The sequence below is a fragment of the Podarcis bocagei genome (genome assembly GCF_964188305.1).
Source record: "Podarcis bocagei genome assembly, chromosome: W".
In the NCBI taxonomy this organism is placed as follows: Eukaryota; Metazoa; Chordata; class Lepidosauria; order Squamata; family Lacertidae; genus Podarcis; species Podarcis bocagei.
Genome location: NC_138131.1, coordinates 67062850 through 67083978, shown reverse-complemented (window position 1 = coordinate 67083978; position 21129 = coordinate 67062850). Strand labels below are relative to the sequence as shown.

The 21129-nt window shown below is 49.7% G+C and overlaps 1 pseudogene across 1 annotated transcript in view; it reads left to right on the top strand.

Annotated features, from left to right (window-relative positions):
* The window catches only part of LOC308578273 (protein CIMAP1C-like), a 277961-nt pseudogene that overhangs the window by 237799 nt on the left and 19033 nt on the right, over positions 1-21129 (top strand). The gene's annotated exons all lie outside the window — the stretch shown is intronic.

Sequence of the window (21129 nt, the reverse complement as noted above, 5' to 3'; positions counted from 1 at the left end):
CCGCTTGTCCGTTGGTCTGCGGGTGTCGTGCCGACGCTAAGTTGATCTTGACGTTCAGGATGCCCAGCAGCTTCTGCCAGAAGCTCGAGACGAATTGGCGACCCCGGTCAGACAGGATGGACCGTGGTAAGCCGTGAACTTTGAACACCTGGTCTATGAACAGTTTGGCAGTCTGCTCCACTGTGGCCACCTTCGCGCAAGGAATGAAGTGCGCCATCTTGGTGAACAGGTCTACGACAACGAGTACCACTGTTTTGCCTCGCGAGCTGGGCAGATCTGTGACAAAGTCCAGGGCCACTTTCTCCCACGGTTCGAGCGGCGTCTGTAGTGGTTCCAGCAGTCCCGCCAGCTTCTTGTGCACTGGTTTGGCCCTTTGGCATGTGTCACACCTAGAGACGTAATCCGCGACTTCTCCCCTCATCTGGGGCCACCAAAAGTCTCTGGCCACCAATTCCGCCGTCTTGTCCTTGCCGAAGTGCCCAGCACTGGGCGCGTCGTGTAACTGCTGCAGGACTTTAGCTCGGAGGTCGTCCCCAGGCACGTAGAGAGCTCCTTTGCAGGTGAGCAGTCCGTCGCGTATCTGGAACTCGTCGTCCTTCGCTGTGCCTCTTCGCACCTCCTCCATCTTGGATTGTGCGAAGGCATCCGTCTGCAGTGCGCGACGCACTGCGTCCAGGTCCACGGTGGCTGAAGTGCATGCCCACGCTTTCGGTGCAAAAATGTGTTTGGCCGCCACCAGTGCCGCTTCCTCGAGATACTGCGATTTCCTGGATAGTGCATCTGCCATGACGTTGTTGTCTCCCGGGATGTATTCTATCCGGAAGTCGAAATCCGCAAAGAACTTCGCCCAGCGGATGTGTCTCTGGTTCAGGAACCAGTACCGTGCGCCAGTACTCCAGGTTCTTATGGTCCGTGCGGACCTGCACAGTGTGTCTGGCTCCGATGAGGAAGTGCCGCCACGCCTTGAAGGCTGCATGAATGGCCAGCAACTCCCTGTCCCAGATGGTGTAGTTCTGTTCCGACTTCCTGAGTTTCCTGGAGTAGAATGCGCAGGGCCTCCAGTTCCCTTGAGGATCTCGCTGCAACAGGACCGCCCCCACCGCTCTGTCCGATGCGTCCGTCTCAAGCCTCATTGGTTTGCTGGGGTTTACGTGTAGCAGCTGTTCTTCGGACGCGAAGAGATGCTTGAGTCTCCGAAAAGACTGTTCCGCCTGGTCCGTCCAGGTGAACTTCTTCTTCTTGGAGCTGAGGGTGTCCGTGATAGCCGTCGTCTCCTTCGCGAACCCCTTGATGAACTTGCGGTAAAAGTTGGCGAAGCCGACGAACTTCTGGACCTCCTTCCGATTGCGCGGGCTCTTCCAGTCCAACACCGAGTGGACCTTGGCGCTGTCCATGGCGAGTCCCTTGTCGGACAGCTTGTAGCCCAGGAAATCCACCTCCGTCACGTCGAACTGGCACTTCTCCAGTTTGGCGTAAAGTCTGTGCTCCCGTAGTCTCTGCAGGACCTCCTTGACGTCTCCCTCGTGAGCCTCCTGCGATTCCGAGAAGATCAGGATGTCGTCTAGGAAGCATACGCACTTCTTGTAGAGGAGGCCCGCTAACACGTGGTGCATGAAGGCTTGGAAACAATGGGAGCCATTTTGCAGACCAAACGGCATAACTCTATATTCATAGGTGCCTAAAGGCGTAAACATGGCCGTCTTCCACTCATCGCCCTCCCGCATGCGTATAAGGTTGTACGCCCCTCGTAGATCCAACTTGGTGAAGATCCGTCCCTTCCTCACCGTCGCAAGCAGGTCGTCGATCTTGGGCATGGGGAATGCTGTGGGCTTTGTCCTGGAATTTATGATCCTGGAATCAACTACGATTCTCCGTTGGGGCGTGTCTTTCTTCTTCACGAAAAACAGGGGACTGCCCCCCACTGCTTTGGATTCAAGTTGTGATCTATGAACTCCCTGAGTTCTTGCAGTTCGTCTTCAGACATGGAATATAGTTTTCCAGTCGGCAGTGTCGCCCCCGGTAGGAGGTCAATCGTGCAGTTGTAGGGCAGGTGGGGAGGCAGCTTGTCCGCTTCCTTCTCGCAGAAGACCTCCAAAATTGCCTTGTACTTGTTGGGCACCGCCTGCACCATGCCTAGGTGTAGCTGCTGTTCATCTTCCTGTCCCTCCTCTTCCTGGCCGGTTCGGATGCAGTGTTCTGCGCAGTAGAAGGAGCAGAAGGTCAATTGCCGCTGGTACCATGCTAATGCCGGGCTGTGCCTATCCAGCCAACTCATGCCCAACACTATGGGCGTGTCCGACAGGTGGGTGACATTGAAGCTGATGACTTTGCAGTGATTTCCAATTTGCAGTACCATAGGCGGCGTTTGCTGTACCACCTGTCCACCCAGTAGCTCCCTGCCATCGACCGTGACAACGTTTAGGGGCATCGTGGCTGGTAGGAGCGCTATGCGATGTCGCCTGATGAAGTCCACCCCCACAAAGTCTGCATTACTACCAGAGTCAATGGTAATAGGGACTTCCAGGGTGAATCTATTTGGCAGCTGGAGTGATGCGGTGAGTTGCACCACTGGTTTGGGTGGGAGGGGGTCTGTGGGCTGCAAAATCTCTGGGGACTGCTTCACTGACTCGCCTGGCTGGGCCCCAGTGCCTCTGCCTGCAGCCAGGCTTCGTCGTTTCCCTGCAGCTGTTCCCCCTGCTGAACTGCTCCTCTTACTGTTGCTGAGGCTGCAGTGTGCTTCTGGATCCTCTGGGGACACTCTTTGGCCATGTGCTGTGCACTGTCGCAGATGTAACACTTCCTGCTCCCTCTAGGAGCCTTCGTCTTGACTGCTCCTGGTGTTTGGGCTCTGGTCGCTGTCTGAGCCTTGGCACCACCGATCTCCATCGGCTCTTCTCCCTCCCCCAGTGGAGGCGTGGAGTGCGCGTGCCCTGTTTCTCTGGGTATGAAGGGAGGTGTTTTGGCCGGTGTGCGTGCCAGACGACCCTCATCCCTGCCCCAAGGGCGTTCTTCCAGGCGTACCCCTATCGTCAGCGCTCTCTGGACGACTTCTGTGGTAGTGGTAGGTCTCTCCCCCCTCGCCAGCTCATCTTTCACGGGTCCATTTAGCCCCTCCCAGAACAGATCCCTCACGGCATCAGAGTCCTTCTCCCAGCCCAGCACATTTACCAACGCAAAAAAGTGGGAGTGATATTGTCTCACCATGGCTTTGCCCTGCTGCAGCCCGTGCGTTTCCCTCCTGGCCACATCCACATCTACCGTTGATTTAAAACAAGCGTCCATAGCCTCGATAAATGCGTTTGAATCCTGGAGGGCGGGATCATTTTCGCGCCTGTCAGGGCTGCCTCAGGTCCCAGCTCACAAAGGACCAACGCCAGTCTCTCTTTATATACAGAAACGTTTATTGCAGTTCATTTTTCGTTTCACAGCCGAGGCGCGCAGCCCCACGTCCGTAACGCTAGACCGCTGAAGTCCCCTCTGAATCAGTCCCTCCCCTGCACCAGTTTAAGATGCTTGCTTTGCTCCACCTCCTCCTGTCTTTCCTTTTCCGCAGGGTCTTTCTGCCCGCTGGAGTTTCGCCCCTCCTGGATTCCTCTGACACTGAATCCCCAGATGGCTCTCCCTCCCTCCTGCGGGCTTTGGGACTTGGCTCCTCCCCCGGGCTCTCCGTTTCCCCTCGCGCTTGCACATTTGAACTTGGCGCGCACGCCCAGCTTCCAACCTTTCTCCTGATCGTTACATCACTCCTCTCACTGCTCCCCTCCCCTTCCGGGAGGATAGCTTATTCTGACCTCCCCTCCGTTCCTGCCGACGGAGCTGCTTCCCCTGACACACTGGAACCTCCCCCCCTTCGCTATGCTCTGGAGGGGAAGCCGGTCCCGATCTCCAGCTGCTGCTTCGGGATTCCCTATTTGCTCCTTCCCCCTGATGAGTCCCCCCTGGGGCTCCTCTTGTCTTGGCTACAGGCGCCCCCTCCTGGGAATCCCCCGATTCGCTGGAAAGGCTCATGGAATCCCTCGGGCCACCGTCCTCCTCTTCCTCGCTGTCCTCGGACTCTTCCCAATAGTCCTCCCTCTCCTGCCTCCCATGTGCCTCTGCTCCTGAACCCCTGACATCCATCCCCCCTCGAAGCCCCCCCTTCCCCCCTCCCGCTGCTTGGGTGCTGGTTCCGGGTGCTCCATTGCCATGGGGGGTAATGCTGGAAACAGTTCATTTCCCCCGGTCTGCCGCCCCCCAACTGGATCCGGCCAGTCCTTGACGACCTCATCTACGTCGATCTCCTCTGCTTCCAATTCAGTGTATGTGTGCTCGAACCCGGGCTCCTCCCCCAACACGTCCATGTCCGCCTCTCCCCCTGTTACCTCGGGCGATGCTGTTTGCCAAGGCCACCTTAGCCACCTCCTGCTCCACCCCACTTCTGGCTGATCGTCCCACCAGTAAGAGCGGTCCGTGTCCACCCCCGAGCACGATCCCCCCCTTGGAGACTTCCAGTCGGCGCCAGCGTTTAATGGCTGTCCTTTCTCCGAGCTCCGGAGAAGGACTGCTCCGTGAGTTCGGGTCTGACCCGCTACGGCAAGCGGGGGACCCCTAAAATCACAGGCGCAGAAGCCTGTGAACAAGGAGACTCGGTGGGAACCAGAAGCGCCCCCCTTTACTGCGAAAGAGCCTTTTTAAAGGCTCCGGAACGGCATCGGGAGTGAGCATGGTGCTGAGAGTCGCAACCCAGCCCGCGGAGTGAAGCCGCGTTGCCATGAACGGAGAGCGCCGATTCCTTCCTGTAAATTGAAATTCGACTGAAAAACCCGTGAGTAGGACTGAAAGATTATTTGGGACTTTAAAACTAAAATTTAAAATTCAGCCGGAAACGGGAAAGGCAAAAAATAAGGAAGTCTGCCTTCCCCCAACTGCATGACAGATTAAGCAACGAAAACACAAAGCTGCATCTGAAGGAAAATAATCTTATGACTGCTTAACCTTGGCATTGGACATGATCTCCTCTCTAGCAGGCAGGGGCAGAGGGGAGAAAAAGTGACTTTATAACCTGCATGACTTTTTAAAAGAGAAAAGTTTTCCGCTGCCTTAATCCCCTGAGACGGACTGTCAAAATAAGATACCAGGAACTGTATTTAGAACTTGATACAACTTGTTACAAAGTTATACTGTGGAAGCTCTGCTTGTTACAGTGTTGGGACTTTGCTGCAACAACTCTTTGGATAGTGTGGACAGAGTAATTATATAGAAAAAGTGTTGCAGCACTTATATTGAGGAATCCTGGTCTCTTTGTTCTTTGTTTCCTTCACTTGGACATTTTGGTTTGCTCCCTCTAGAGGGTTGAGAAGTAACAGTTGCAGAGCAACGGATTAAGACAGTGGGATTTTCCATCAGGAAACTGCTCCTGTGAGAACGTCCTTGGGACATGAGCGGCCCAGCAGATGAGATAACTACCAGAGCTAAAGCAAAACAACAACAACAAAAGAAAAGAGGCTCAATATCAAGCCTAACACCGACAGGAGCAGCTGGGCAAGAAAAAGTGACAGCTGTTTCAATGGATTCAATGACACAGGCGTTACTCAAGTTAAATCAATCTTTAGAAGCTTTGACAAAGCAGAGTACAGAAAATTCACAAAAATTAACAGCAAGGTTGGACTTGAATACGAAAAGTGTGACATCTAACATAGAATCTATAAATAAGCTGATTGAAGAAAACTCTGCAACACGTAAAATCGCAGAGGACGCCAGACATATTGCTGAAGAGACACAGGAAAAACTAGAACCAATCTCCAGAAAAGTGTATGAACATGATGCGACCTTGTCTTTGCTGGAATTACAGAGAAAGGAGAGAAACCTGAAATTAAGACTAGTTCCCGAAAGTGAAGGGGACAGCCTTGTGGAGTTCCTCACACAAGAGTTTTCTGACTTTTGGCAGGAAGAATTGCAGGAGGAAGAATTTAAGATAACAACAGCATTCAGATTGGGCAGGAGACAGAACAGAAAGACTCCGAGGGATTGCCTGATTACTTTTAGATCCAAGGAAGAAAGGGACAAAATATTAAAACTACATTGCCAAAAGGCCTTGGAAATTGAAAACTCTCATATACAAATCTTCAAGGACATCCCTAAATATATTCTTGAGGTGAGAACCTTCTATAAAGATCTGGTCTACCTGCTGAAAAGGAACAACATACTTTTTAGGTGGGAGTTCCCACAAGGACTGTCCTTTAACTACAAGGGAAAGAAGGTGAAAATAAAAACAATTCAAGACAAAGAGAAGTTTTTGGAGAAAAACCACGAGGATTTGCAGAAGGGAACGGTAGACCCAATTCCAGAGGTAAAAGGGGCGGTAGATATCTTGAATCTATCGTTTGGACTTAAACCACCATCAGAGGAAGAGCAGCAACTTGGAGCGGTAGGAGGAGTAAATGACAAATAACAAGATGGCCCTGCAATTCCTTAGCTGGAATTGTAATGGGCTGAACATGCCCAGGAAAAGACGTCAATTTTTTCATATTCTGAAAAGAGAAAAATTGGATTTGATTTGCTTACAAGAAACCCATGTGACAAGGGTACACAGGAAATTACTTATAAATAAAAGACTAGGACAAGAATTCATCTCATCGGATAAAGTTAAGAAAAGAGGAGTGGTGATTTATGCAAAAGAGAAATTGGCCCCAAGAATGATGTTTAAAGACGAACAAGGAAGATATTTGGCAATTGAAATACAAATACAAGGAGAAAAACTGTTAATTGTTGGAATTTATGCACCAAATGAAGGGAAGGCGGAATTTTTTAAGAAGCTGCATGGAACTCTGATGGACTATTTGGACTATAATGTAGTAATCATGGGAGATATGAATGGTGTGGTTTCTACAAATATGGACAAGGCACAAAGACAGACAATCTCTAAGGAAGGGAGACTTCCGAAGACCTTCTTTGAAATGACTGAAAATATGGACTTGATAGATATTTGGAGAACAAGGAACCCACTCGAAAGAGAGGGAACTTTCTTTTCTCAAGCAATGATGACCTGGACCAGAATCGATCAAATCTGGATTACTAGTGGGCTGGCTCCAAAGATCAAGAATATAGAAATCTGCCCCAAGACTTGCTCTGACCATAACGCCGTGAAGATGGAAATGAAATTTATAACAACTGGTCAATTTAGATGGAGGATGAATGACACCCTGTTTCGAGATGAGGAGATCCACAGAAAGGCCCAAAAAACCTTAAAGGACTATTTTGAATTAAACCTAAAAACTGATGTAGAAAAAAGAGTGATCTGGGACGCAAGTAAAGCTGTGATGCGAGGATTCCTAATCCAACAAAATTCAGTAAAAAAGAGAAAGCAAAATGAGAAGAAGGAAAAGATCCTGGAAAAGATAAAAGAAGGAGAGAAGAAATTGAGATCAAAACCAAAGTCCCAGGAGATTTTGAGAGAGATCAAGTTATACCAGACACAATATATGGAACTGATGAACCAAGAGATTGAATGGAAGATAAAGCAAATGAGACAAAAGACATTCGAATCTGCAGATAAATGTGGTAAGCTTCTGGCTTGGCAATTGAAGAAAAGACAGAAACTAAATACAGTTACAAACCTAGAAGTGGATGGAAAGAATATATCCAAACCCAATGAGATTAGAAACTGTTTTTTGAGCTACTTTAAAAAATTATATTCACAAGGACCGCAGAAGGAAGAGGATATAGATGAATTCCTTAAAAAATATGGACTACAAAAAATCTCTCATCAAAGCAAGGTGGATCTAAACCAGAGAATAACAGAACAAGAGATAGAGGGTGCCATTCAGAACATGCAACTGGGCAAATCTCCAGGACCAGATGGACTGACTTCCAGATACTATAAAGCTTTGAAGGAGTGGTTGGTACAACCGTTAAAGGAAGTCTGTAACGAGATTCTAGAGGGGGAAAAGGCGCCAGAATCGTGGAAAGAAGCTTATATTACACTCATACCAAAGACAGAGACTGAAAAGACTCAGCTTAAGAACTACCGCCCAATATCATTACTCAATGTGGATTACAAAATCTTTGCAGACATTTTGGCAAAAAGATTGAAAAGAGTGTTGATGGAGAAGATTCACAAGGACCAAGCAGGCTTTCTCCCAAAAAGGCACTTATCAGACAACGTGAGGAACATAATAGACATTTTGGAACTATTGGAGGTGAATATAAACACTAAAGCAGTGCTGATATTTGTGGATGCGGAGAAAGCCTTCGACAATATTTCTTGGAGTTTTATGAAAAAGAATCTTCATGGGATGGGGGTAGGCCAAGGATTTGAGAATGGTATGGGTGCGATATATTCTGAACAAAAAGCTAAGTTGATTGTAAATAATGTGATAACTGAAGAATTTAAGATAGAAAAAGGGACACGACAAGGGTGCCCAATTTCCCCATTGCTTTTTATATCAGTCCTGGAGGTTTTGCTAAATATGATTAGAGATGACCAGCAGGTTAAAGATGTACAGGTCGGAGCAAAACATTATAAGTTAAGAGTCTTTGCAGATGATTTGGTACTTACTTTACAAGAGCCAGATACTAGTACAAAGAGGGTGTTGGAGATAATTCAAGAATTTGGTCAGGTGGCCGGATTCAAACTGAACAAACAAAAGACTAAAGTTTTGGAGAAAAATTTAACAGGTATGGAGAGGGAGAAATTCCAGAATGAAACAGGTTTGACAGTGGTTAAGAAGGTGAAATACCTAGGGGTTCATCTGACATCTAAAAATCTGAATTTGTATAAAGACAATTATGAAAAATGTTGGTCAGAAATCAAAAAAGATCTAGAAATATGGTCAAATTTGAAACTGTCAATGTTAGGCCGAATTGCAGTTATTAAGATGAATGTATTGCCTAGAATGTTATTCTTGTTTCAAACTTTGCAGGTTCTTGACAAGATGGACTGTTTCAAGAGGTGGCAGAAAGACATTTCAAAATTTGTCTGGCAGGGCAAAAAGCCCAGAATAAAATTTAAAATATTGACAGATGCAAAAGAAAGAGGGGGATTTGCCCTGCCGGATTTAAAATTGTATTATGAAGCAGCAGCGTTTTGCTGGCTGAAAGAGTGGATGCTCCTCGAGAATACAGATATCTTGAATCATAGAATCAGAGTTGGAAGAGACCACAAGGGCCATCGAGTCCAACCCCCTGCCAAGCAGGAAACACCATCAGAGCACTCCTGACATATGGTTGTCAAGCCTCTGCTTAAAGACCTCCAAAGTAGGAGACTCCACGACACTCCTTGGCAGCAAATTCCACTGTCGAACAGCTCTTACTGTCTTGGATTATCTTGGATTTAGAAGGTTTCAATAATGCATTTGGTTGGCATGCATACTTATGGTATGATAAAATTAAAGTGCATAGGGCCTTTAAAAACCATATTGTCAGAAAAGCATTATATAATGTCTGGATAAGATATAAAAACTTGCTGGAAAACAAAACCCCTAGATGGTTGTCACCCTTGGAGGCTAAGGCATTGAAAAAGCTCAATATGGAGGCCGAATGGCCAAAGTATTGGGAAATCTTGGAACAAGACGGAGATAAATTGAAGTTACAGAGTCATGAGAAATTGAAACCCAAAGTACGAGATTGGCTCCATTATTATCAAATAATGGAGGTGTACAAACAAGATAGGAAAATTGGCTTCCAGGTGGAGAAATCAAAATTAGAAACTGAATTGTTAGAACCCAATACTAAGAACTTATCAAGAATGTATAATTTGCTGCTGAAATGGAATACACAAGATGAAACAGTTAAATCAGCTATGATTAAGTGGGCACAGGACATTGGCCATAATATTATGTTTGCTGACTGGGAATGGTTGTGGAACACCGGGATAAAATTTACGGCATGTAATGCTTTAAAGGAAAATATTATGAAAATGATCTATAGGTGGTACATGACCCCAGTCAAGCTAGCAAAGATTTATCATTTGCCTGATAACAAGTGCTGGAAATGTAAAGAATCTGAAGGTACTTTCTACCACCTTTGGTGGACGTGCCCAAAGATTAAGGCATTCTGGGAAATGATATATAATGAAATGAAAAAAGTACTTAAATGTACATTCCCTAAGAAACCAGAGGCCTTTCTCTTGGGCATTGTCGGCCAATTGGTGTTAAAGAAAGATAGAATTTTCTTTATGTATGCTACAACAGCAGCAAGAATACTTATCGCAAAGTATTGGAAGACACAAGATCTACCCACCTTGGAAGAATGGCAGATGAAAGTGATGGACTATATGACATTGGCTGAGATGACTGGCAGAATCCGTGATCAGAGGAAAGAGACGGCGGAAGAGGATTGGAAGAAATTTAAAATTTATCTTAAGAACTATTATAAAATTGATGAATGCTAAAATGTCGAGGTGTTGAGAAAGAAAAAGGGATTACAGTGACATAAGAATAAGTTGAAGAAAAGACTATGAGGACACATATTTGATAAAATTATTTAGAAGCTGCTGAAATAATCTTGGAAATTGGGATGCAGAAAGGGGAGGTATGGAGGAGTCTGAGAAATGAGGGTAATGAAAAAAAGGTTAGGAAATTATACATGTTTGTTTGTCCTTTTATTTGTTTGTATTGTTTAAAAAATGCTGTAAAACCAATAAAAAATTTATATATATATAAAAAAAGAGCACAATCCCCTTGGAGGGCTCGATTCCGGCGTCGTCTCCTCTGCGGAGGAGAACCCCTGGAACGTGCTGGCGGAAAGTGTGGGCGTAAAAAGCCAGCTGTCGAAATAATCCGCTGGCATGGGCCTGTGTGGGAAGAGTGCATGGAACTCGTCTTTGAGAAGCGGTTCCTCCAGAGCATAATCCGGCACCCAACTGTTGGCGCTGGCCGGGGTACCCTCCCTGGCGAGGAGATATTCTACTCCCTCCTCCCCCCCATCTCGAGTCCAGAATCTCCGTGACCTCGTTGAATGTCGTAGCCCTCAGTGACTTCCCCCCCTCTGGTGACTTTCTGCGTGGGTCTGGTGCTGTCCCTGGCTCCTGAAACCTGTGTGGGGCCTTGTAGGGTGTGAGCACCGACCTATGAAAGACCGGGTGCATTCTGGAACCTTCTGGGAGAGTCAACCAAAAAGCTACAGGATTGATCCTGGCCTCAACTTGGTATGGCCCTAGCTGTTTGTGTCCTAGCTTCTTCTTAGCTAACGACTTGGCCGGCACTGCCTGGGCCGCTAACCATACCCAGTCCCCCACCTGGATGTCTTCCCCTGCCCTCCTGTGCCTGTCTGCCTGCTCCTTGTAGGCGTGTTTAGCTAGCTCCAAGTGCCGTCGGAGTTCCTCGTGGACCTCCTGCAATTCTGCTGCTAAGTGCTCAGCTCCCTGCGGCTCCCCCTGTGCCGTCGTCTCCAACCCCGGGAAGGTTCTGGGATGTCGCCCATTGTTGGCGCAGAACGGTGTCACCCCCGTTGACGCGTGCTTCATGTTGTTGTAGGCAAACTCGGCCAGCGGTAGGTAGTCCACCCAAGTCGCAGGCTGTTGATTGGCGTAACATCGCAGGTACTGCTGCATGATGGCGTTGACCCTCTCCGCTTGGCCGTTGGTCTGCGGATGCCTCGCCGACGCTAAGTTGATCTTGACGTTCAGGATACCCAGGAACTTCTGCCAGAAACTGGAAATGAATTGGCGGCCCCGGTCGGACAGGATGAACCGTGGCAAGCCGTGAACCCTGAACACGTGGTCTATGAACAGCTTGGCGGTCTGTGGCCACCTTCGCGCAAGGAATGAAATGCGCCATCTTGGTGAACAGGTCTACAACCACAAGTACCGCCGTCTTGCCTCGCGAACTGGGTAGATCAGTAACAAAGTCCAGCGCCACCCTCTCCCACGGCTGTAGTGGCGTCTCCAGCGGTTCCAGTAGTCCCGCTGGCTTCTTGTGCACTGGTTTGGATCTCTGGCAAGTGTCACACCTGGCGACGTAATCCGCGACCTCTCCTCGCATCTGGGGCCACCAAAAGTCCCTGGCTACTAAGTCCGCCGTCTTCTCCTTGCCGAAGTGACCCGCGCTGGGTGCGTCGTGCCACTGCTGCAGGACCTTCGCGCGGAGATCGTCCCCCGGCACGTAGAGAGCACCTTTGCGGGTTAGCAGGCCGTCGCGTATCTGGAAATCGCCGTCCTTTGCTGTGCCCCTCCACAGTTCCTCCATCTTGGATTGCGCGAACGGATCCGTCTGCAGCGTGCGACGCACCGCGTCCAGGTCCACGGCGGCTGAAGCACATGCCCATGCCTGCGGTGCGAAAATGTGCTTGGCCGCCACTGGTGCCGCTTCCTCGAGATACTGGGGTTTCCTGGAGAGCGCATCTGCTATGACATTGTTGTCTCCTGGGATGTACTCTATCCTGAAGTCGAAATCCGCAAAGAACTCCGCCCAGCATATGTGCCTCTGGCTCTGGAGCTTCGCCGTGCGCCAATACTCTAGGTTCTTATGGTCCGTGCGGACCTGCACAGTGTGTCTGGCTCCGAAGAGGAAGTGCCTCCACGCCTTGAAGGCTGCATGAATGGCCAGCAACTCCCTGTCCCAGATGGTGTAGTTCTGCTCCGACTTGCTGAGCTTTCTGGAGTAGAACGCGCAAGGCCTCCAGTTCCCTTGCGGATCTTGCTGCAAGAGGACCGCCCCCACCGCTCTGTCCGATGCGACAGTCTCAACCCGCATGGGCCTGCTGGGATTCACGTGTAGCAGCTGTTCTTCGGACACGAAGAGGCTCTTAAGTCTCCGAAAGGACTGCTCCGCCTGGTCCGTCCAAATGAACTTTTTCTTCTTGGAACTGAGGGTGTCCGTGATAGCCGCCGTCTCTTTCGCGAAACCTTTGATGAACTTGCGGTAAAAGTTGGCGAAGCCGACGAACCTCTGGACTTCCTTCCGATTGTGTGGGCTCTTCCAGTCCAACACCGCGCGGACCTTGGCGCTGTCCATGGCGAGTCCCTTGTCGGACAGCCTGTAGCCCAGAAAATCCACCTCCGTCACGTCGAACTGGCACTTCTCCAGTTTGGCGTAGAGTCTGTGCTCCCTTAGCCTCTGCAGGACCTCCTTTACGTCACTCTCGTGAGCCTCCGGCGATTCCGAGAAGATCAGGATGTCGTCGAGGAAGCATACGCACTTCTTGTAAAGGAGTCCCGCTAGCACGTGGTGCATGAATGCTTGGAAACAGTGGGAGCCATTTTGGAGGCCAAACGGCATAACTTTGTATTCATAGGTGCCCAACGGCGTAAACATGGCCGTCTTCCACTCATCACCCTCCCTCATGCGTATGAGATTGTACGCGCCGCGCAGATCCAGCTTGGTGAAGATCTTCCCCTTTCGCACCGTCGCGAGCAAGTCGTCAATCTTAGGCATGGGAAATGCCTTGGGCTTTGTCATCGAGTTTATGGCCCTAAAGTCTACGATGAGCCTTTTTTGGGGCGTGTCCTTCTTCTTCACGAAAAACACAGGACTGCCCCCCACTGCCTTGGATTCTTGGATGAATCCCCGCTTCAAATTGTGCTCTATGAACTCCCTGAGCTCCTGCATCTCGTCCTCGGACATGGAATACAGCTTCGCAGTCGGCAGCGTCGCTCCTGGCAAGAGGTAAATTGCGCAGTCGTAGGGCCGGTGGGGGGGCAACTGGTCAGCTTCCTTTTCGCAGAAGACCTCCAAAAACCCCCTGTACTTGTGGGGCACCGACTGCACCATGCCCAGGTGCAGCTGCTGCCCTTCCTCCTGGCCCTCCGCTTCCTGGCCGGGCTGGATGCAGTGCTGTGCGCAGTAGGATGAACCAAAGGTGAGTTGTCGCTGGTACCACGCTAATGACGGGCTGTGTCTATCCAGCCAACTCATGCCCAACACTATAGGCGTGTCTGACAGGCGGGTGACGTTGAAACTGATGACCTCGCGGTGATTCCCAATCTGCATCACCATGGGTGGTGTCTGTTGTACCACCTGCCCGCCCAGCAGCTTCCTGCCATCGACTGTGACAACGTTTAAGGGCAGCGTGGCTGGTAGAAGCGCTATGTGATGTTCCTTGATGAACTGCACCCCCATGAAGTCTGCGTTGCTACCGGAGTCAATGCTAACAGGGACTTCCAGGGTGAGTCCATTAGGTAACTGGAGAGTTGCAGTGAGTTGCACCACTGGCTTGGGTGGTAGGGGGTCTGTAGGCTGCAAAATCGCTGGGGACTGCTTTACTGACTTGCCTGTCTGAGCCCCAGCATCTCTGCTTCCAGCCAGGCACTGTCATTTCCCTGAAACTGCTCTCCGTGGTGAGCTGCCTCTGTTACTGTTGCTAAGGCTGCAGTGTGCTTCTGGAGCCTCTGGGGACACTCTTTGGCCATGTGTTGTGCACTGTCACAGATGTAGCACTTCCTGCTCCCTCTAGGAGGCTTAGTCTTGACTGCTCCGGGCGCTGGGGCTCCGGCTGCTGTCTGAGCCTTGGCACCACCAAGCTCCATCGGTTCCTCCCCCTCCCTCAGCGGAGGCGAGGGATGCGTACGTCCCAGGTCCCTGGGAAGAAAAGGAGACGCTCTAGCCGGTGCACGCACCTGGCGACCCTCATCACTGTGCCAAGGGCGTTCTTCGTGGCGCACTCCTATCGTGAGCGCTCTCTGCACGACGTCTGCGAGGGTTTGAGGTCTGTCCCCCCTTGCCAACTCATCCTTTACGGAGCCATTGAGTCCATCCCAGAACAAATCTCTCACTGCCACGGAGTCCTTTTCCCAGCCCAGCACATTCAGCAATGCAAAAAAGCGGGAATGGTACTGTCGTACTGTAGCCTTGCCTTGCCTCAATCCATGCATCTCGCGCCTTGCCACATCAATGTCCACGGTAGATTGGAAACAAGCATCCATGGCCGCGATAAATGCGTCAGAATCCCTGCGGGCAGGACCATCTTCGCGCCATAAATTGCGTAGCCAGGCTTTAGCTTCCCCATGCAAGTGGGATACAATGAAGCCTACTCTCTCCTCCTCATCTCTAAAATCCTTCCGAAGCAAATGCAGCGCATATACGACGTCAGCTCTGAAACTGGGATAATGCTTCAGGTTCCCATCGAAGTGGGCTACTAAACTGCCCCCCTGCCAGCCGAGTCCAATTCCCTCTGACCTGGGCCCCGGGAACCCTTCTTTGCATGCACGCTCCCACCTGGCTTGCAGATCCTGGCATCGCGCTTCTGCTTCCTCTCCTGTCTTTTTGGAGATCAGTACTGCCGTGGAAAGCTCCGCTACTGCGTTTCGCAGTTCTGTTAGTTGCTCCTCCGCAGTCATCTCTGCCAACCTTCGTGAGCTTGCAAAAAAAATTTTTTTGCGTACAGAGAGGGGACTTACTGTCAGGGCTGCCTCAGGTCCCAGCTCACAAAGGACCAACGCCAGTCTCTCTTTATATACAGAAATTTTATTGCAGTTCATTTTTCGTTTCACAGCCGAGGCACGCAGCCCCACGTCCGTAACGCTAGACCGCTGAAGTCCCCTCTGAATCAGTCCCTCCCCTGCACCAGTTTAAGATGCTTGCTTTGCTCCACCTCCTCCTGCCTTTCCTTTTCCGCAGGGTCTTTCTGCCCGCTGGAGTTTCACCCCTCCTGGATTCCTCTGACGCTGAATCCACAGATGGCTCTCCTGCGGGCTTTGGGACCTGGCTCCTCCCCCGGGCTCTCCGTTTCCCCGCGCGCTTGCACATTTGAACTTGGCGCGCGCGCCCAGCTTCCAACCTTTCTCCTGATCGTTACATCACTCCTCTCACTGCTCCCCTCCCCTTCCGGGAGGATAGCTTGTTCTGACCTCCCCTCCGTTCCTGCCGACGGAGCTGCTTCCCCCTTTTTTTTATTATAATTTTTTTTATTGGTTTTACAATTTTTTAAAAAACAATACAAACATATAAAAAGACATACAAACACGTATAGTTTCATAATCTTTTTTTCATAAACCTTGTTTCTCAGACTCCCCCATACCTCCCCTTTCTGCATCCCGATGTCCAAAATTTTTAGCAACTTCTAATTATTTCTCTCAAGCCTCTGTCCTCTTAATCTTTCCTTCAGTCTAATCTTATATCACTGTAACCCTTTCTTTCTCAAAACCTCGACATTCTAACATTCATCAAGTTTATAATAGTCCTTAAGATAGATTTTAAATTTCTTCCATTCTTCTTCCGCCGTCTCCTTTCCCTGGTCACGGATTCTGCCAGTCATCTCAGCCAATGTCATGTAGTCCATCACTTTCATCTGCCATTCTTCCAGGGTGGGTAGATCTTGTGTCTTCCAATACTTTGCGATAAGTATTCTTGCTGCTGTTGTAGCATACATAAAGAAAGTTCTATCTTTCTTTGACACCAATTGGCCGACAATGCCCAAGAGAAAGGCCTCTGGTTTCTTAGGGAAAGTACATTTAAGTACCTTTTTCATTTCATTATATATCATTTCCCAGAAAGCCTTAATCTTCGGGCATGTCCACCAAAGGTGATAGAAAGTACCTTCAGTTTCTTTACATTTCCAACACTTGTTATCAGGCAAATGGTAGATTTTTGCTAGCTTGACTGGGGTCATGTACCACCTATAGATCATTTTCATAATGTTTTCCTTTAAGGCATTACATGCCGTAAATTTAATACCGGTGTTCCACAACCATTCCCAGTCAGCAAACATAATATTATGGCCAATGTCCTGTGCCCACTTAATCATAGCTGATTTAACTGTTTCATCTTGTGTATTCCATTTCAGCAGCAAATTATACATTCTTGATAAGTTCTTAGTATTGGGTTCTAACAATTCAGTTTCTAATTTTGATTTCTCCACCTGGAAGCCAATTTTCCTGTCCTGTTTGTAAACCTCCATTATTTGGTAATATTGGAGCCAATCTCGTACTTTAGGTTTCAATTTCTCATGACTTTGTAATTTCAATTTATCTCCATCCTGTTCCAAAATTTCCCAATACTTTGGCCATCCGACCTCCATATTAAGTTTCTTCAGTGCCTTAGCCTCCAAGGGTGACAACCATCTAGGGGTTTTGTTTTCCAACAAATCTTTATATCTTATCCAAACATTAAACAACGCTTTTCTGACAATGTGATTTTTAAAGGCCTTATGCACTTTGATTTTATCATACCATAGATATGCATGCCAACCAAATGTATTATTAAAGCCTTCTAAATCCAAGATATCTGTATTCTCGAGGAGCATCCACTCTTTCAGCCAGCAAAACGCTGCTGCTTCATAGTACATGTCAGGGAACTGCCATCGGAGGAACAGGTGGGGAAAGGGCTCACGGAGGCTGGGAGGGACTCAACAGTTGAAGCAGGGACCAGCAGGGGGAGAGATGGGTCTCTGGAGGAGAGTCTCACAAAGGCTGAGAGAGACGCAGCAGCTAAAGCAGGAACTAGCAGGGAAAGGGGAGGATCTCTGAGGGAAAGCGAGCAAGAGGGAGGGCTCAGGGACACGTCCAGCGAGAACAGTGGGGAGGTGTCAGAAGCTCCCATAGGGAGACCTATTCCTCGCCGGAAGCTGTCACGCCGCGAATCCCGAAGACGTGTTTCCGTTAAGGAGCTTTTATGCTGGAAGCGCTTCCGAAAACAACCACTGTCGGAATCTGCAAGTGACTAGAGCAGACATGTCTGAGGAGCTCTGTCACACACAGAGGTTTGTGGAGTTGCACAAACTCTGAGGGACTACGATTTTACGCACAAGCAGCTCATCATCCCATCACAGCATTCCGACAGTCTTTGTAAGCTGTTTGTGCAGGAGAAGGCATCATGAGTGACCCAGCCGGAACCGGAGAAGCAGGAGTTGGAGCGGGTCCAAGCTTGGAAGAAAGGTACCGAGTGTTGGAAATCCAACTGGCGCTGCAGACGGCGAGGCTTGAGGAGAGAAGGGCTCAGGATGCAGACAAGAAGGGGAGAGCCACCCAGTTCACCAGAAAGGTACCAGGATTGGTGCAGAAGTTTGGGGGGGACCCCAAGGACTACCATGCCTTTAGAACAGAGATGCAATATGCCCTCAATGTGCAGTTTGATGAATTCCCTGACGAGGAATCGCGAGTGGCTTTCGTGATTGGGCATCTTGAAAGGGGGGCGAGGGACTGGGTTAGACCCCTGATGGCAACGCATAATGACGTCCTAAAGGACACCATGAAGTTCTTTCGTGCAATGGATCTCATGTTTTCCAGCGATATTGAGCAGGGAGTGGTGCGCAGACAGCTAATGGCTTGCAAGCAGGGAAGCCGATCTGTCCGTGAGTACTGGACTGAGTTCACCATGCTGGTTCACAGATTGGGGTGGGACTTATCGGCGGCACCCATTCAAATGCTATTTGAAGAAGGCCTTGCTTCGGCTGTGAAAGACGAACTTTCCCGGGGTCCTAGGGCGGATTCTATGGATCAGCTGACTAAATCTGCGCTGACCATAGGAGCGCGCCAGGAGGCGAGAGCTTTGGAGAGGCGGGAAGGGAAGGGGGAACGTTGGAAGGAGTTCCGCATTCCAGACATTCCAGAGACAACTTTCCCGCCGGCAGAGCCGATGGAAATCGGAACAGCGCGCGCGCACGCAGTTTCAAAGCCCAGTGAGGGGGGAAAGAAGGAGGGAAAAGGCGCCCGGAAATGCTATCTCTGCCAACAGCCAGGTCACTTTGCCAGAGTCTGCCCCTAGAGGAAGGAATAGCAAGGGATGATGGGAGCTGTTGAGGGAAGAGAGGAGGAAAAACCGGAGCAGGTAAAAGCCAACGCCTGGTTGCCACAGTCGGGGCACAGCAGCCAGGCCAAAGAGCAGTGAAAGTGCCCATGCCAGAAGCTCCTCAACCTGCCCTAGTGATAGAAGTGTCGCTAGAGCTGCAAAATGGACACCCCCTAAAGATAAAGGCGCTGTTGGACTCAGGCAGCTCCTGCAATTTCATGAGCAAAGAGTTTGCAGCTGAACACCAAATACAGACTATCCCTTTAAGCAACCCCCTGCAGGTGACCACGATCGATGGCAGGGAGTTGTTGGGAGGAGAAGTCAGCTTGCAGACCGTCCCAATGATAATGAAGGTGGCAAGGCACACAGAACTGATAGCGTTTAATGTGGCCACCTTGGGAGGAGCTCCTATTATTTTGGAGATGAGCTGGCTAGCGTTACATGATCCGCTGGTGGGCTGGCATCAGAGAGTGGTTTCCTTTGGTTCAGCACATTGCTTAGAACACTGCAAAGGGGGAAAGGGTTCAGCAGGGGCCCAAGCCACCCTAGCAGGGACGGAAGTAATGGAGAAAGTGAAGGTACCACCACAATACGCAGATCTCAGCGACGTGTTCAGCGAGAAGGAAGCTGACCAACTACCCCCGCATAGACCCTTTGATTGTCAAATCAATTTACTCCCTGGGGCACAGCTTCCTGTAAGCAAGTTGTATGCCATGTCAGACAGAGAAATGCAGGAGCTAAAAGAGTTCATTGACAAGAACCTGAAGAGAGGCTTCATCAGAGAGTCCAAAGCAGTGGGAGGTAGCCCAGTGTTTTTTGTGGATAAAAAACACATGGACAAGCCGAGACTGGTGTGTGACTTCAGGGCGTTAAACGCAGTGTCAGAACCCGTGGCTTTCCCTATGCCCCGGATTGACGACATTTTGACCAGGGTGCGGAAGGGAAATATTTTTACAAAGCTGGACCTAAGGGGGGCGTACAACCTGATACGTATAAGGAAAGGGGATGAATGGAAAACCACCATGTTCACCCCTTTGGGGGCATTTGAATATCTCGTTATGCCATTTGGCTTACAAGCATGCTCGGCGTGCTTCCAATCGTTTATGAACCACGTACTGGGGCCTTTGCTTTACAAGAATTGTGTGGCCTTCCTAGATGACGTGTTGGTGTATTCTGAGAATGAGGAGCAGCATGTGAGAGACGTCAGAGAAGTGTTGAGCAGGCTGCAAGCCAACCGGCTGTGGGTGAAACTGGAGAAGTGTCAGTTTCATACCAAGGAGGTGGAATTCCTGGGGTACCGCCTGTCAGACAAGGGATTGGCCATGGATCCCGGCAAGGTCCAGGCAGTGCTGGAATGGAAAGCACCCAAAACCAAGAAGGATGTGCAGAGGTTCCTAGGGTTTGGGAACTTTTATCGTAAGTTCATCCGAAACTTTGCACACCTGACGGCGCCCATTACGGACTGTCTCAGCAGTAAGAAGAAATTTGTTTGGACTGAGGAGGCGGAGCGAGCTTTTGAGGAACTGAAAAGGGCCTTCGCCTCTGAAGGACAACTTCTGCATGTGGATTTACAAAAAAAGATGAGAGTCGAAACAGACGCATCAGATAGAGCCATAGGGGCGGTGCTTCTTCTGCAGCCAGGGAAGGAGGAGTCAGAGTGGAGACCGTGTGCCTTTTTTTCGCGAAAGCTGAACAAATCCGAGAGGAACTACACGGTGTACGACCGAGAACTTCTTGCTATTCATGAGGCTTTCCGGAGATGGAGGCATCTGCTAATTGGCGCACAACATAAGGTGCAAGTGTGCACTGACCACAAGAACCTAGAGTATTGGAGAACGGCACGAGTGCTCAACCAACGGCAGTTGAGATGGGCCCAGGAGTTCTCCAAATTTAACTTTGAGATTTGTTACGTGCCAGGCCCAGAGAACGTTAGGGCGGACGCTCTCTCACGCAAACCTGAATATTTGGAGGGGGAGAGAGCACCCGAAGAAAGACATGTCATTCCAGAGGACCGCTGGGTGTGTGGGGCGGCATTGGTGGGGCAAAGGGAACTGGTAGAGGGAACGGTGCATGATGAATACGCCCAGGAGAAACTCAGGGGTCTCAGGAGGGAGGGAGATAAACCCGGGGGTTTTGAGGAGAGAAACGGGGCGTTGTATTACAAGGGAGCGTTATATATACCTGAAGGTGATTTGAGGGAGAAGGTACTCAAGCAACTGCACGATAGCCCCACAGCAGGGCATTTTGGGCAACACAAAACCATGTGGCTGGTTACCAGGGAATTTTGGTGGCCCAAGGTCAGGGAAGATGTGCGGGAGTATGTGAGAGGGTGTGACCAATGCCAGCGAGCCAAGGGGGAGAGGCGGGCACCGGCAGGGTTATTAGAACCGCTACCCACACCTGAAAGACCATGGGAAGCAGTGGCAATAGATTTCATGACTGATCTGCCAAAGTCCAGAGGGAAAACAGCCATCATGGTTGTGGTAGA